Below are 16310 nucleotides of genomic sequence, written 5' to 3'. Positions count from 1 at the left end.
GCGGCACTGCTCTGTGTATAGAAAGTGGCGCCTGTAACTGCGACCCCTGTAGTGACTGACGGCAGCTCAGCATTAGGGCCGGCTGTCAATCAGGGCTGAGGGCACGGTGACAGCCGTCACTCTCTATACACAGAGAGGTGACTGAACCAGTGCCGCCCCCATGACTGATACCCAAACACTACCAGGTACAATAAAGTTAATTTCCTCCTGGCAGAGGGAGTCTAAATGCCGGCACCGGGCAGTTTCAGAATGCTATTAACCTGCAGAGTAACCCCATATCTACAGGTTGATAGCGTTTTTTCACGTGACAGGTTCCCTTCCCTTCTCCCACAGATTTAGCAGATATTGAGAGTGAATGATTAGTGCAGGAGACCAAAAAATGTCTTTTAAGTGACAAAAGAAGAAGGTTTATCTGATAATGTATATTACAAAGTGTCTTATCTTTACTTGCACTATTGATCAATGAAATCAGGTTAGGCTGGAGCAGGAGCACAGTGATAGGACAATCAGAGGGAGACACGGGCAGATCGTGCTGCAGCTTATTCTAGTAAGGAGTTTATCTCACTTCAGTGCTGAGCACTTCTACACAACCATATCACTGCCACTGCTTCTGAACATGTGCTGAATGGAAAGCGGGAATCCCTCCCGCCTGTGTGCGATGTGTACGTGAGCAGTCAGTGCAGCATTCTCTACCCACTAGCTGAGAGATAACTGAAGCTTAGCGCTAGAGCCTGCAGAGGGGAGAACTGGTGACAATTGCAGGACACACAGGGGCCAGAATAGAATATACACATAGCAGTAGCCATCTGACATGACTGTTATGCCCTCAATATAACATTCATTGTGTACGCTGTCCATCAGTGTACAAGCTGTGGGGATCTGGCCGAGGCCGGCAGTACGAGGCGCACACACTTATATGGATCTTGCTGTGAAGGGGCGTCAGCGCCCCAGTGAGCACCATGGACCATTTGTTCTGTTAATTGGGAGGACCAATAACGTAATGCAGTAAAGTACCTGTACATTATCTGATAATGCCCTGTATATTATGTACTTACATTATTATTGCTATTATTACATACAGTTTTTACAGTACAGACTCATTTCTTGTTACATCATTTAGATGAAAAAGCGAGGTCTGGTTCCCACAGATGCCACATATACTGCCCTGTTCAACGCCTGCGCGGAGTCGCCATGGAAAGACTCGGGTCTGCAGCACGCACTGAAGCTGCGGAAAGAATTGATGGACAAGAACATTGCGCTTAATCCCATCACTTACCGGAGCTCGCTGAAGGTCTGCACGCTGAGCTCAGGACTGCAGGGGAGCTGTGAGCTATTTAAGGTAAGTCAAGGTCACAGTCCTGGTCACCCACAATGGAGTCCTTATAAGATGCCCGTATCGTAGATTAACCGGGAGGGAACAGCATCATTGTAATCATTCCACGGGGAATCACCAGTGCACCATGTCTGGCCGGGGACTTAGCAGCCATCAGATGGCACCACCAGAGTTCAGTTCTTCTGTGGGGACCAGGGGGTCACTTACTAAATTCGAGAAAGGTGGACAGCTTTGAACTATCTGCTACTGTGACGCCCTCCCTGAGCGGTGGGGTTACTCAGTACCAGACAATATATGGTGGGGGTATGGGAGTGTCGTCGTGGCCGCGACTCGGTCCGTGCCCAGGGCTGTCACATAAAAAGAATGGGCTATTGGATGAGTGGATGTTCGACTACGCCACCTGTGGTTTCTGGTGATGGCCACCAGCGCTGCAGCAGTCCTCTGAGGCTGATGTTCTGACAGCTTGGTTGGTACTACTCCCCACAGGTGGAGTAGGCCTCAGGGCAGTTTGGAGGATCTGGGGAGTTGTGGTGGGTGCAGTGCCGCGCAGGAATGAGCAAACGGAGGCAGTATGTGAAGTCATCCAAGATTTACTCACTTTGATGAAGTAGCAGCTGCAAAGCTTCTCTCTGCTTCTCGTGGCGCGCTGCGGCCACCAGGAAGGGGTTCAGCACTTCCTAGGTAGATCAGGAGCACCTGTCAAGACCTCCCTGGGGTTTTCCTCTCTTTCCTAGATTCTCCCACTGAGTCCTCTCCTGACGGTATGTGATGTGAACGTGGAGTAAGGCCGGGTCCCACTAGATATACACAGGTTGAGAGATACAGGTGGCGACTCCGCTCCGTCCGTATCCCCCTGGGATCCACTAAGCCTCCAGGCTTTTCTAACGATGACGTGAAGTACACTGTCAGATATCAGGGGCCGGTCCCCTCTTGCGGCAGGAGTCCCTCTTGCTAGGCCAGAGTGAAGAATACAGGTGGCGACTCCGCTCCGTCCGTACCCTCCTGGGATCCTTTCGCCTGTGGAGCCTATCTCCTCTGCTCCCCTCCTGGGCCTTCTTGATTGGACTCTGACCGGGGACAGAGCTAGCTATAACTCAACTCTGCCCCAACCCCCCGTCTCGAGGCCTGAGACCCGGAACCGTGACCCCTGAGCCGGCCACAGCTTTGTGCTGACTGACCTTCCCAAGGAACCACGACAAAAGACCAGGTTATAAAGATGGCCACTGTATATATATGATGCTTAAGGTGCTAAAGTAAAGTGCTTCCTCCACCCTCACCCACTACATGGTTCCCCCTATCTTTGGTTCCCCCCATCTCCTCTATCCCGGGCCGGGGAAGCACCCTGGTGCATTTAGGCCCCCTACAGGACAGAAGTGGTGTAGTGTTGAGTGTGAAGTAGGGTCTTGTGTGATGCTCCATCCTTACCTGAGAGAGGAGATACCACACCTCTTTCTGAGGTGCAGTACCCCTGTGGCGACTGAACCCTCAGGGGCGCCACATTCTCCCCTGGTGAAACACAGCATGTCCGCGGGCTGCAATAGAGCAAAAGATTGGTACAGACATTCAAACTTTTTAAATGCTTTTTAAACAAATAACTATCTTCCCTTTATGGGAGGCTCAAATACTTTTAACGTTGCAGGTTATATAGATATAGTATAAACATATAAAACATTAGGAAGACATTATAGATATAGAATACTTGTACAAAAGTGTCAGTTCAGCAGCATGAGGGACCTGCCCAAAACCCTCAACGTAGGCCCTGGGGGGGTGGCTGCAGGGCATGCAGACCCTGAGTTGGACCTCCAGGAGAGCCACTCCAGACAGGTTTTACTTCTGAGGTCAGAGGTAGAAATGGCTTTGTATAAAACCAATAGTGATCACCTAAACAGGTGCAAACCATCCACAATCCAGTCTGTAGACTGCTCATCATCCGCAGGCACAATGTCATCCTAAATAAACCGGGTGCAAACAAAGCATAAAGAGAAAGGATTACCAGCTTCATGAATAGTTCAAAAATTAGGTTACTTTATTGTGAAAAAAGCTCTTTAAAAACAGATTCCATAGTCACATAGTGTAGCCAGGGCAACGCGTTTCGAACGCTAAAGATGCGTTCTTTGTCAAGACTGGCTTGCAAATGGCATACCCATGGTATATAAACCATTGTTCACCAATCACATACAAAATGGAAGTCACATGATGCATATATTAGCATACAGAAATATAAAACCGATTTCCAAAGTATATGCATAGTAAAAACAATCACATGACAAAGAAGAAATCACATATGCATAGAAAAGTTACTCGCTGTAATGGAACAGCAGTTCCCTCCGTAAATTTAGTCCATTTGGTTGGCAAGTGTTCAGATGATACATCCAAAATGCTTCTCGATCAAGTAGGCGTCTCCTATTATCCCTGCCTCGAGGATCAAAGGTAAGTTTTTCAATGCCAAAGACCTGAAATGAGGATGTCTCTCTATTATGCTGCTCAATAAAATGTCTGGAGGCGCAAGAAATGTTCTGATTAGTGACATTAAAAATATCAGAAAGATGTTCTGCCACTCGCTGTTTTAGTTTTCTTATGGTGCATCCCACATATAACAGATCACAACTGGCACATCTTATGATGTAAACCACAGAATTACTGTTGCAATTCAGACAGCTTTTTATATTGTGTGTTTCACTAGAATCAGCATTAGGAAGTTTTTAGTGATTTTTACATAGCGACAAATGCCGCATCTGGTGTAACCACACTTGTAAAACCCTTTACAATTAAGCAGGTATGCCGTTTTTGTAGATTATTTGGGCGACTAGATGCCAATAGCCCCCCTATTGTTTGCGCTTTTTTTGCCACCACCAAAACTCCAGAATCAAGAATTTTAGATAATACAGTATCCTCATATAAAATAGGAAGATGTTTCAGTATTATATTTTTGATCAGTTGAAATTGTGAACTATATCTAAAGGAAATAACATTTAGATTTTTATGTGCTGTAATATCATTGCGATTAATCCTTGTCCTAGACAGATCAATCAGATCCAGTCTATTTTTACTGTCCACAATTTTTTCTGCTCTCTTTAGAGACCAACCCGGATAACCCCTAGATTTCAATTTATTTTTACACCTGATGAATTCTTCATCCAATTTGTTGGCATTGTTACAATTACGTTTGATTCTTGTCAGTTCCCCCACAGGTATAGCTTTTATAGTATGGCGCGGATGTCCGCTTTTGGCATGTAGAATGGTATTCCCAGATATGGGTTGGAAAATGTGGAAGTAGTGATGGAACCGTCAAGAATCTCCAATTTTAGATCAAGAAATGATATACACTTAGAATCAGAGGTGTAAGTGAAAGAAAGATTAAATTCATTGTTATTTAAATACTTGATGAATTCCGGTATGGCAGACACATCCCCACGCCAGATAAAGATCAAATCATCTATGTATCTGCCATACCAGAAAACATCACGGGCCCATGGATTAGCGAAAGTGTACAGTGCAACATATTCCGAATGGGACATTACCATATTTGCTAGCGATGGAGAATAGCTAGATCCCATGGATACTCCTCTACATTGGAGATAAAATTCCTGATTGTACATAAAAAAATTATTAGTGGCCCTGCTCCAGCCGCGGCTCAACGTCCCGCCGGTTGACAAAGACGTCCCGGTGGAACTGTGGGCTGCGAATGAAGCCCCATCCGGCCTCCTGGTGGAAGCGCACAATAAGGCCTTCTTCCCGGGGGCTTGAACGGGCGGCCTCTGCCTGGCGGGCCTGCGACTTTGCGGCCTTGGCGCGCACCTCCAGGTGCTCGCAGCGGATCTCCCTCTGTCGATGCTCCTTCTCGAGCTGGAGAAGCTCCCTGCGGCAGAACTCCTCCCGCCTCCGCGTTTCAGACCGGGTCTCCCGAGGGAAGCCCATCAGGTCACCCTCCTGGTTGTCCCAGGCAAACTCTTCTGCCGCCGGGCAGGCGACCGGAGGCGCGGGCAGCGGCGACAGGAGGGGTTGCTGCGGGCCCTCTGCTGGTGCGGACCAGTCCGGGTTGGGGCAGGTGGACACCCCAGAAAGTGCAGGGATCTCTGGACCGGGAGTCGTGTGGCATATCAGGCCTCCAGTGATGGCGGTGGCTTGGGTCTCAGCCGTCAGAGCCAAGAGTTGCTCCCAAATGATGGCACCCGGGGAAAGGGGTGCCGGCAGGAGATCGAGGAGGGCTTTGGTGCGCCCCGCGCCCGGGATAGGGGTTTCCGCCTTACCCGTTCTTGGGCTGCACAAGGCCTCCGGGGCTTCCTCCCCCTGGGCCAAGGCCTTTGTAGACAGGCATGACAAGCTCTGGCGGCAGGCCTGGATCTTTTGCAGCACCTCCTCTCTCCACTCTGCAGCGGCCAGTCGCTTGGCCTCTTCGACCCTCCGGGTCAGGTCCTGGATTTCACCGCGGAGGAACTCGGCCTCCTCCTGGGTCAGGTACATTCCCTCCATACCGAGGGAGGTGGCAGCTGGTGGGCCAGCGTCGGAGGACATCTCCTTGGCTGCGTCCATCTCTGCTGCAAGGTGCGGCCTTTTTTGCCTCCTCCTTTTTGGGAGGCTCCCGGGCGGCTGGCTGACGGGCACTCCTTGGGAAGTCCCATCCGTTTTGACGGACACAACTATGCGGACAGTCTCTAATGCAAGGAGCGGTCTTAGCTCTTCGCACCATTGGGAAACCTGGCCCACGATAGGAGGTCTTAAGTTGCTGTTGTTTTGGCACCTAATGGTGTCCATTCTTCTTGGGCGGGCACCACATTGAGTGTGTAACGACAGTCTTTTGTGAAAGGCGCACAGTACCCGGCGGCAATGGGATTATCTTCTTCCGTTGCTGCGGGCACGCGATCCTGCCGACTACGCCACGTTGCGACACCCTCCTTGAGCGGTGGGGTTACTCGGTGCTGGGTCAATATATGGTGGGGGTATGTGGGTGTCGTCGTGGCCGCGACCCAGTCCGTGCCCAGGGCTGTCACATAAAAAGAATGGGCTATTGGATGAGTGGATGTTCGACTACGCCACCTGTGGTTTCTGGTGATGGCCACCAGCGCTGCAGCAGTCCTCTGAGGCTGATGTTCTGGCAGCTTGTTTGGTACTACTCCCCACAGGCGGAGTAAGCCTCAGGGCAGTATGGAGGATCTGGGGAGTTGTGGTGGGTGCAGTGCCGCGCAGGAATGAGCAAACGGAGGCAGTATGTGAAGTCATCCAAGATTTACTCACTTTGATGAAGTAGCAGCTGCGAAGCTTCTCTCTGCTTCTCGCGGCGCGCTGCGTCCACCAGGAAGGGGGTTCAGCTCTTCTAGGTAGATCAGGAGCACCTGTCAAGACCCCGCTGGGGTGTTCCTCTCTTTCCTAGATTCTCCCACTCAGTCCTCTCCTGACGGTATGTGATGTGAACGTGGAGTAAGGCCGGGTCCCACTGGATATACACAGGTTGAGAGATACAGGTGGCGACTCCGCTGCGTCCGTGTCCCCCTGGGATCCACTAAGCCTCCGGGCTTTTCTAACGATGACGTGAAGTACACTGTCAGATATCGGGGGCCGGTCCCCTCTTGCGGCAGGAGTCCCTCAGGCTAGGCCAGAGTGAAGAATACAGGTGGCGACTCCGCTCCGTCCGTACCCTCCTAGGATCCTTTCGTCTGTGGAGCCTATCTCCTCTGCTCCCCTCCTGGGCCTTCTTGATTGGACTCTGACCGGGGACAGAGCTAGCTATAACTCAACTCTGCCCCAACCCCCCGTCTCGAGGCCTGAGACCGGGAACCGTGACCCCTGAGCCGGCCGCAGCTTTGTGCTGACTGACTTTCCCAAGGAACCACGGCAAAAGACTAGGTTATAAAGATGGCCACTGTATATATATGATGCTAAAGTAAAGTGCTTCCTCCACCCTCACCCACCACATGGTTCCCACTATCTTTGGTTCCCCCCCATCTCCTCTATCGCGGGCCGGGGCAGCACCCTGGTGCATTTAGGCCCCCTACAGGACAGGAGTGGTGTAGTGTTGAGTGTGAAGTAGGGTCTTGTGTGATGCTCCATCCTTACCTGAGAGAGGAGATACCACACCTCTTTCTGAGGTGCAGTACCCCTGTGGCGACTGAACCCTCAGGGGCGCCACACTACCAACACATCCACTGTCAGCTTAAGAGATAGAAAGATGGTGCTGGGGTGTAAATTTTCAGCTAGTTAGTATGTCACCTGTTAGGGGGGCACAGGGACCCCACCAGGGGCGTTCTGGCCCAACGGAGGATCAGGAAATCCACCGGTGGGCCCTGGGTCCCATTGGCCACGCCCCCAATCCCCGCCCCCTACCCCCCCTGGGCCCTGTACAGAGAACAGAGGGCCCCCCTGGTTTGCTAATCATATTGGCAGCACTGTATGGGCCCTTTCAGGTATATATTATTGAAGGCAGCAGAATGTATAGGCTCCTGTCAGGTATATATTATTGAAGGCAGCAGAATGTATGGGCTCCTGACAGGTATATATTATTGGAGGCAGGAGAATGTATGGGCTCCTGTCAGGTATATATTATTGAAGGCAGCAGAATGTATGGGCTCCTGTCAGGTATATATTATTGAAGGCAGCAGAATGTATGGGCTCCTGACAGGTATATATTATTTTAGCCAGCAGAATCTATGGGCTCCTGTCAGGTATATATTATTGGAGGCAGCAGAATCTATGGTCTCCTGTCAGGTATATATTATTGGAGGCAGCAGAATGTATGGGCTCCTGTCAGGTATATATTATTGGAGGCAGGAGAATGTATGGGCTCCTGTCAGGTATATATTATTGGAGGCAGGAGAATGTATGGGCTCCTGTCAGGTATATATTATTGGAGGCAGGAGAATGTATGGGCTCCTGTCAGGTATATATTATTGGAGGCAGCAGAATCTATGGGCTCCTGTCAGGTATATAGTATTGGAGGCAGGAGAATGTATGGGCTCCTGTCAGGTATATATTATTGGAGGCAGGAGAATGTATGGGCTCCTGTCAGGTATATATTATTGGAGGCAGGAGAATGTATGGGCTCCTGTCAGGTATATATTATTGAAGGCAGCAGAATGTATGGGCTCCTGTCAGGTATATATTATTGGAGGCAGCAGAATGTATGGGCTCCTGTCAGGTATATATTATTGGAGGCAGCAGAATGTATGGGCTCCTGTCAGGTATATATTATTGGAGGCAGCAGAATGTATGGGCTCCTGTCAGGTATATATTATTGGAGGCAGCAGAATGTATGGGCTCCTGTCAGGTATATATTATTGGAGGCAGCAGAATCTATGGACTCCTGTCAGGTATATATTATTGGAGGCAGGAGAATCTATGGGCTCCTGTCAGGTATATATTATTGGAGGCAGCAGAATCTATGGGCTCCTGTCAGGTATATATTATTGGAGGCAGCAGAATGTATGGGCTCCTGTCAGGTATATATTATTGGAGGCAGCAGAATCTATGGGCTCCTGTCAGGTATATATTATTGGAGGCAGGAGAATGTATGGGCTCCTGTCAGGTATATATTATTGGAGGCAGGAGAATGTATGGGCTCCTGTCAGGTATATATTATTGGAGGCAGGAGAATGTATGGGCTCCTGTCAGGTATATATTATTGGAGGCAGCAGAATCTATGGTCTCCTGTCAGGTATATATTATTGGAGGCAGGAGAATGTATGGGCTCCTGTCAGGTATATATTATTGGAGGCAGGAGAATGTATGGGCTCCTGTCAGGTATATATTATTGGAGGCAGCAGAATGTATGGGCTCCTGTCAGGTTTATATTATTGGAGGCTGCAGAATCTATGGGCTCCTGTCAGGTATATATTATTAGAGGCAGGAGAATGTATGGGCTCCTGTCAGGTATATATTATTGGAGGCTGCAGAATCTCTGGGCTCCTGTCAGGTATATATTATTGGAGGCATGATAATGTATCGGCTCCTGTCAGGTATATATTATTGTAGACAGGAGAATGTATGGGCTCCTGTCAGGTATATATTATTGGAGGCAGGAGAATGTATGGGCTCCTGTCAGGTATATATTATTGGAGCCAGCAGAATGTATGGGCTCCTGTCAGGTATATATTATTGGAGGCAGCAGAATGTATGGGTTCCTGTCAGGTATATATTATTGGAGGCAGCAGAATGTATGGGCTCCTGTCAGGTATATATTATTGGAGGCAGGAGAATGTATGGGCTCCTGTCAGGTATATATTATTGGAGGCAGGAGAATGTATGGGCTCCTGTCAGGTATATATTATTGGAGGCAGGAGAATGTATGGGCTCCTGTCAGGTATATATTATTGGAGGCTGCAGAATGTATGGGCTCCTGTCAGGTATATATTATTGGAGGCTGCAGAATGTATGGGCTCTTGTCAGGTATATATTATTGGAGGCAGGAGAATGTATGGGCTCCTGTCAGGTATATATTATTGGAGGCAGGAGAATGTATGGGCTCCTGTCAGGTATATATTATTGGAGGCAGGAGAATGTATGGGCTCCTGTCAGGTATATATTATTGGAGGCAGGAGAATCTATGGGCTCCTGTCAGGTATATATTATTGGAGGCAGGAGAATGTATGGGCTCCTGTCAAGTATATATTATTGGAGGCAGGAGAATGTATGGGCTCCTGTCAGGTATATATTATTGGAGGCAGCAGAATGTATGGGCTCCTGACAGGTATATATTATTGGAGGCAGGAGAATGTATGGGCTCCTGACAGGTATATATTATTGGAGGCAGGAGAATGTATGGGCTCCTGACAGGTATATATTATTGGAGGCAGCAGAATGTATGGGCTCCTGTCAGGTATATATTATTGGAGGCAGCAGAATGTATGGGCTCCTGACAGGTATATATTATTGGAGGCAGGAGAATGTATGGGCTCCTGTCAGGTATATATTATTGGAGGCAGGAGAATGTATGGGCTCCTGTCAGGTATATATTATTGGAGGCAGGAGAATGTATGGGCTCCTGTCAGGTATATATTATTGGAGGCAGGAGAATCTATGGGCTCCTGTCAGGTATATATTATTGGAGGCAGGAGAATGTATGGGCTCCTGTCAGGTATATATTATTGGAGGCAGGAGAATGTATGGGCTCCTGTCAGGTATATATTATTGGAGGCAGCAGAATGTATGGGCTCCTGACAGGTATATATTATTGGAGGCAGGAGAATGTATGGGCTCCTGACAGGTATATATTATTGGAGGCAGGAGAATGTATGGGCTCCTGACAGGTATATATTATTGGAGGCAGCAGAATGTATTGGCTCCTGTCAGGTATATATTATTGGAGCCAGCAGAATCTATGGGCTCCTGTCAGGTATATATTATTGGAGGCAGGAGAATGTATGGGCTCCTGTCAGGTATATATTATTGGAGGCAGCAGAATGTATGGGCTCCTGTCAGGTATATATTATTGGAGCCAGCAGAATCTATGGGCTCCTGTCAGGTATATATTATTGGAGCCAGCAGAATCTATGGGCTCCTGTCAGGTATATATTATTGGAGCCAGCAGAATGTATGGGCCCCTGTCAGGTATATATTATTGGAGGCAGGAGAATGTATGGGCCCCTGTCAGGTATATATTATTGGAGGCAGCAGAATGTATGGGCTCCTGACAGGTATATATTATTGGAGGCAGGAGAATGTATGGGCTCCTGACAGGTATATATTATTGGAGGCAGCAGAATGTATGGGCTCCTGTCAGGTATATATTATTGGAGGCAGCAGAATGTATGGGCTCCTGTCAGGTATATATTATTGGAGGCAGGAGAATGTATGGGCTCCTGTCAGGTATATATTATTGGAGGCAGGAGAATGTATGGGCTCCTGTCAGGTATATATTATTGGAGGCAGCAGAATGTATGGGCTCCTGTCAGGTATATATTATTGGAGGCAGGAGAATGTATGGGCTCCTGACAGGTATATATTATTGGAGGCAGCAGAATGTATGGGCTCCTGTCAGGTATATATTATTGGAGGCAGCAGAATGTATGGGCTCCTGTCAGGTATATATTATTGGAGGCAGGAGAATGTATGGGCTCCTGTCAGGTATATATTATTGGAGGCAGGAGAATGTATGGGCTCCTGTCAGGTATATATTATTGGAGGCAGCAGAATGTATGGGCTCCTGACAGGTATATATTATTGGAGGCAGCAGAATGTATGGGCTCCTGTCAGGTATATATTATTGGAGGCAGCAGAATGTATGGGCTCCTGACAGGTATATATTATTGGAGGCAGCAGAATGTATGGGCTCCTGTCAGGTATATATTATTGGAGGCAGCAGAATGTATGGGCTCCTGACAGGTATATATTATTGGAGGCAGGAGAATGTATGGGCTCCTGTCAGGTATATATTATTGGAGGCAGGAGAATGTATGGGCTCCAGTCAGGTATATATTATTGGAGGCAGCAGAATGTATGGGCTCCTGTCAGGTATATATTATTGGAGGCAGCAGAATCTATGGGCTCCTGTCAGGTATATATTATTTGAGGCAGCAGAATCTATGGGCTCCTGACAGGTATATATTATTGGAGGCAGGAGAATGTATGGGCTCCTGTCAGGTATATATTATTGGAGCCAGCAGAATCTATGGGCTCCTGTCAGGTATATATTATTGGAGCCAGCAGAATCTATGGGCTCCTGTCAGGTATATATTATTGGAGGCAGCAGAATGTATGGGCTCCTGTCAGGTATATATTATTGGAGCCAGCAGAATCTATCGGCTCCTGTCAGGTATATATTATTGGAGGCAGCAGAATGTATGGGCTCCTGTCAGGTATATATTATTGGAGGCAGCAGAATGTATGGGCTCCTGTCAGGTATATATTATTGGAGGCAGGAGAATGTATGGGCTCCTGTCAGGTATATATTATTGGAGGCAGGAGAATGTATGGGCTCCTGTCAGGTATATATTATTGGAGGCAGCAGAATGTATGGGCCCCTGTCAGGTATATATTATTGGAGGCAGCAGAATGTATGGGCTCCTGTCAGGTATATATTATTGGAGGCAGCAGAATGTATGGGCTCCTGTCAGGTATATATTATTGGAGGCAGCAGAATGTATGGGCTCCTGTCAGGTATATATTATTGGAGGCAGCAGAATGTATGGGCTCCTGTCAGGTATATATTATTGGAGGCAGGAGAATGTATGGGCTCCTGTCAGGTATATATTATTGGAGGCAGCAGAATGTATGGGCTCCTGTCAGATATATATTATTGGAGCCAGCAGAATCTATGGGCTCCTGTCAGGTATATATTATTGGAGGCAGCAGAATGTATGGGCTCCTGTCAGGTATATATTATTGGAGGCAGCAGAATCTATGGGCTCCTGTCAGGTATATATTATTGGAGGCAGCAGAATGTATGGGCTCCTGTCAGGTATATATTATTGGAGGCAGCAGAATGTATGGGCTCCTGTCAGGTATATATTATTGGAGGCAGCAGAATGTATGGGCTCCTGTCAGGTATATATTATTGGAGGCAGCAGAATCTATGGGCTCCTGTCAGGTATATAGTATTGGAGGCAGCAGAATGTATGGGCTCCTGCCAGGTATATATTATTGGAGGCAGCAGAATCTATGGGCTCCTGTCAGGTATATAGTATTGGAGGCAGCAGAATGTATGGGCTCCTGTCAGGTATATATTATTGGAGGCAGCAGAATGTATGGGCTCCTGTCAGGTATATATTATTGGAGCCAGCAGAATCTATGGGCTCCTGTCAGGTATATATTATTGGAGGCAGGAGAATGTATGGGCTCCTGTCAGGTATATATTATTGGAGGCAGGAGAATGTATGAGCTCCTGTCAGGTATATATTATTGGAGCCAGCAGAATGTATGGGCCCCTGTCAGGTATATATTATTGGAGCCAGCAGAATGTATGGGCCCCTGTCAGGTATATATTATTGGAGCCAGCAGAATGTACGGGCTCCTGTCAGGTATATATTATTGGAGGCAGTAGAATGTATGGGCTCCTGTCAGGTATATATTATTGCAGGCAGGAGAATGTATGGGCTCCTGTCAGGTATATATTATTGGAGGCAGTAGAATGTATGGGCTCCTGTCAGGTATATATTATTGCAGGCAGGAGAATGTATGGGCTCCTGTCAGGTATATATTATTGGAGGCAGGAGAATGTATGGGCCCCTGTCAGGTATATATTATTTGATAATTATGCCCATTGCCCAGCTCCCGCCATATGTTGATCGCCAGCCAGATAAAACAAGGCAGCTGGGGGCTGGGATTCGCAGCATGGTAAGGCCCAAGCGTTCTTGGCCCCCCACGCTGATAATCGCAGCCCGCAGCCACCCCTGAAAGTGGCGCATTCCTCATAGCACCATTTCCAGGTGCTTTACCCGGCTCTTCCAGCGGCCCTGGTGGTGAGTGGCACCCTGGGTAATAATCGGGTTAGTACCAGGCCAGCTTTGTATTATCAGCTGGTACTAAGCCCGAAATTCATGGTGTCACGCCAAATTAGACATAGCCACCATGAATTTCTAGTAAACAGAAAAAAAAGACAGAATTTTTTTTTTTCTATTAAAAATAAAACACATTTAGGGACTCCATTTTTAATAAAGAAAAATCCTCAATCCAACGTAATCCATAGGTCTTCTGTCTTCAGCTCTGCTGCATCTTTGCCATCTGACAATATGTCTGCTGACAGAGATGAGCCGGCACAGAATGACACCGGAGCAATGTTACTGTGTAGTGCGGCACTAGATTTCTTTTTTTGTCATTTCATGCAGTGTAGAAATCTTGAGAAAAGTGTAGATTGTGCTCTGGAAGTGATCAGTTATAGCAAACTATGTTATTTTCTGCAGAGATAAGTCCTGCATAGAAGATGAGATATATCGGTCTGCGGCAGATAAAGAACTTCACCTAGAGACATCACTGGTGAGTATGTGTGTTACCTATACACACACACTGACACTATATACAGAGCTCCTGTGTGTAATGTCACTGGTCATCACTGTATTACCTATACATACACACTGACACTATATACAGAGCTCCTGTGTGTAATGTCACTGGTGATCACTGTATTACCTATACACACACACTGACACTATATACAGAGCTCCTGTGTGTAATGTCACTGGTGATCTCTCTACAACCTATACACACACACTGACACTATACACGGAGCTCCTGTGAGTAATGTCACTGGTGATCACTGTATTACCTATACACACACACACTGACACTATATACAGAGTTCCTGTGTGTAATGTCACTGGTGATCACTGTATTACCTATACACACACACTGACACTATATACAGAGCTCCAATGTGTAATGTCACTGGTGATCTCTGTACATCCTATACACATACACTGACACTATACACGGAGCTCCCGTGTGTAATGTCACTGGTGATCACTGTATTACCTATACACACACACTGACACTATATACAGAGCTCCTGTGTGTAATGTCACTGGTGATCACTGTATTACCTATACACACACACTGACACTATATACAGAGGTCCTGTGTGTAATGTCACTGGTGATCACTGTATTACCTATACACACACACTGACACTATATACAGATCTCCTGTGTGTAATGTCACTGGTGATCACTGTATTACCTGTACACACACACTGACACTATATACAGAGCTCCTGTGTGTAATGTCACTGGTGATTGCTGTATTACCTATACACACACACTGACACTATATACAGAGCTCCTGTGTGTAATGTCACTGGTGATTGCTGTATTACCTATACACACATACTGACACTATATACAGAGCTCCTGTGTGTAATGTCACTGGTGATCACTGTATTACCTCTACACTGACCCTATACACAGGAGTCCTGTGCATAATGTCACTGATAATCTCTACATTATCTGTACACTGACTCTATATACAGAGCTTTTTTACATTTTCATTATCAGTCACTATCTGGTGCCATTATGTGCCATGGTCATGGCGTGGCGGAATTTGTCCCTTGTATGTGGTATTATTCGGACAGTCACTATGTGGTGGTAATATGTCGTCTTCTCATGGTGTGGCAGTATATATACCTTGTACTTGGTAGTATTTCATCACTATGTGGTGGTATGTGTTCTGGTCATGGTGTGGCGGTATTTCTCTCTTCTATATGGTATTATTAGTCTAGGGATAGTTGTCAGTCATTTGTTTTTTCGGATATTAAGAATGGGAACATTCTTTATTTGCAATACATATTAAATACTTGGATGGTTAACCTCTCCCTGTGTTGTGACTACTACAGAGCAGCAGAGATGCACGTCAGCTCAAGACGCAAAAAATAAGCCGTCACAAAGCCCCAGACCCAAAAAAATGAGAACACTACGGTGCGCAGAACATGGCGTGAAAAGTGTGATTTTTCAAACTTATGAATTTGTTTTCACCACTTAGATACCAGTAAAGGTATACATGTTTGGTATCTACAAACTCGTACTGACCCGAGGCATCACCCTGTCACGTCGGTTTTTCCATATAGTGAACATGGTGACTAAAAAACCCAATAAACAAACGTGCAATTGCACTTTTTTTGCAATTTTACTGCACTTGGAATTTTTGTTGCCATTTCCCTGTACACTATATGGTAAAATAAATGATTGCATCTGAAAGTACAACTCGTCCCGCAAAAAAACTGTCTTTCCTGCTGCTACAGACTTTTATATGACTACAATTTACATTCTGCTGCTTATGGAAACATTTTTGCAGTTTACAAGACCCTTCTTACACTTGCTTGCACCCAGGTTTCATGTGAAAGTGTTCTCAAAGCTGAAAATTGTAAAAAATCGTCTGAGGGCTTCGATTGGACAGGAGCTTTTAGAGTCCCTCCTTCTGTTGAACATTGAGTATGACATTTCAAGGAACTTAGACTATGATGACATTATTAATACGTATGCAATGTCATCTTCTGTTCTGAAAAAAAACGTTTGTAACTTTGCTGCTGATTGACTGTTAGTGTGAGTTTATTTGTTGT

At 46.8% G+C, this 16310-nt stretch overlaps 1 pseudogene; it reads left to right on the top strand.

Annotated features, from left to right (window-relative positions):
- LOC141258605 (pentatricopeptide repeat-containing protein 1, mitochondrial-like) overlaps positions 1–16310 on the top strand; it is a 41007-nt pseudogene that overhangs the window by 11880 nt on the left and 12817 nt on the right.

This window comes from Phyllobates terribilis, unplaced genomic scaffold (assembly GCF_046119375.1).
Source record: "Phyllobates terribilis strain yellow unplaced genomic scaffold, ASM4611937v1 Scaffold_3__8_contigs__length_932513732, whole genome shotgun sequence".
Lineage (NCBI taxonomy): Eukaryota > Metazoa > Chordata > Amphibia > Anura > Dendrobatidae > Phyllobates > Phyllobates terribilis.
The sequence above is the reverse complement of the archived record's forward strand: the minus strand, read 5'-3'. Positions and strand labels throughout refer to the sequence as shown.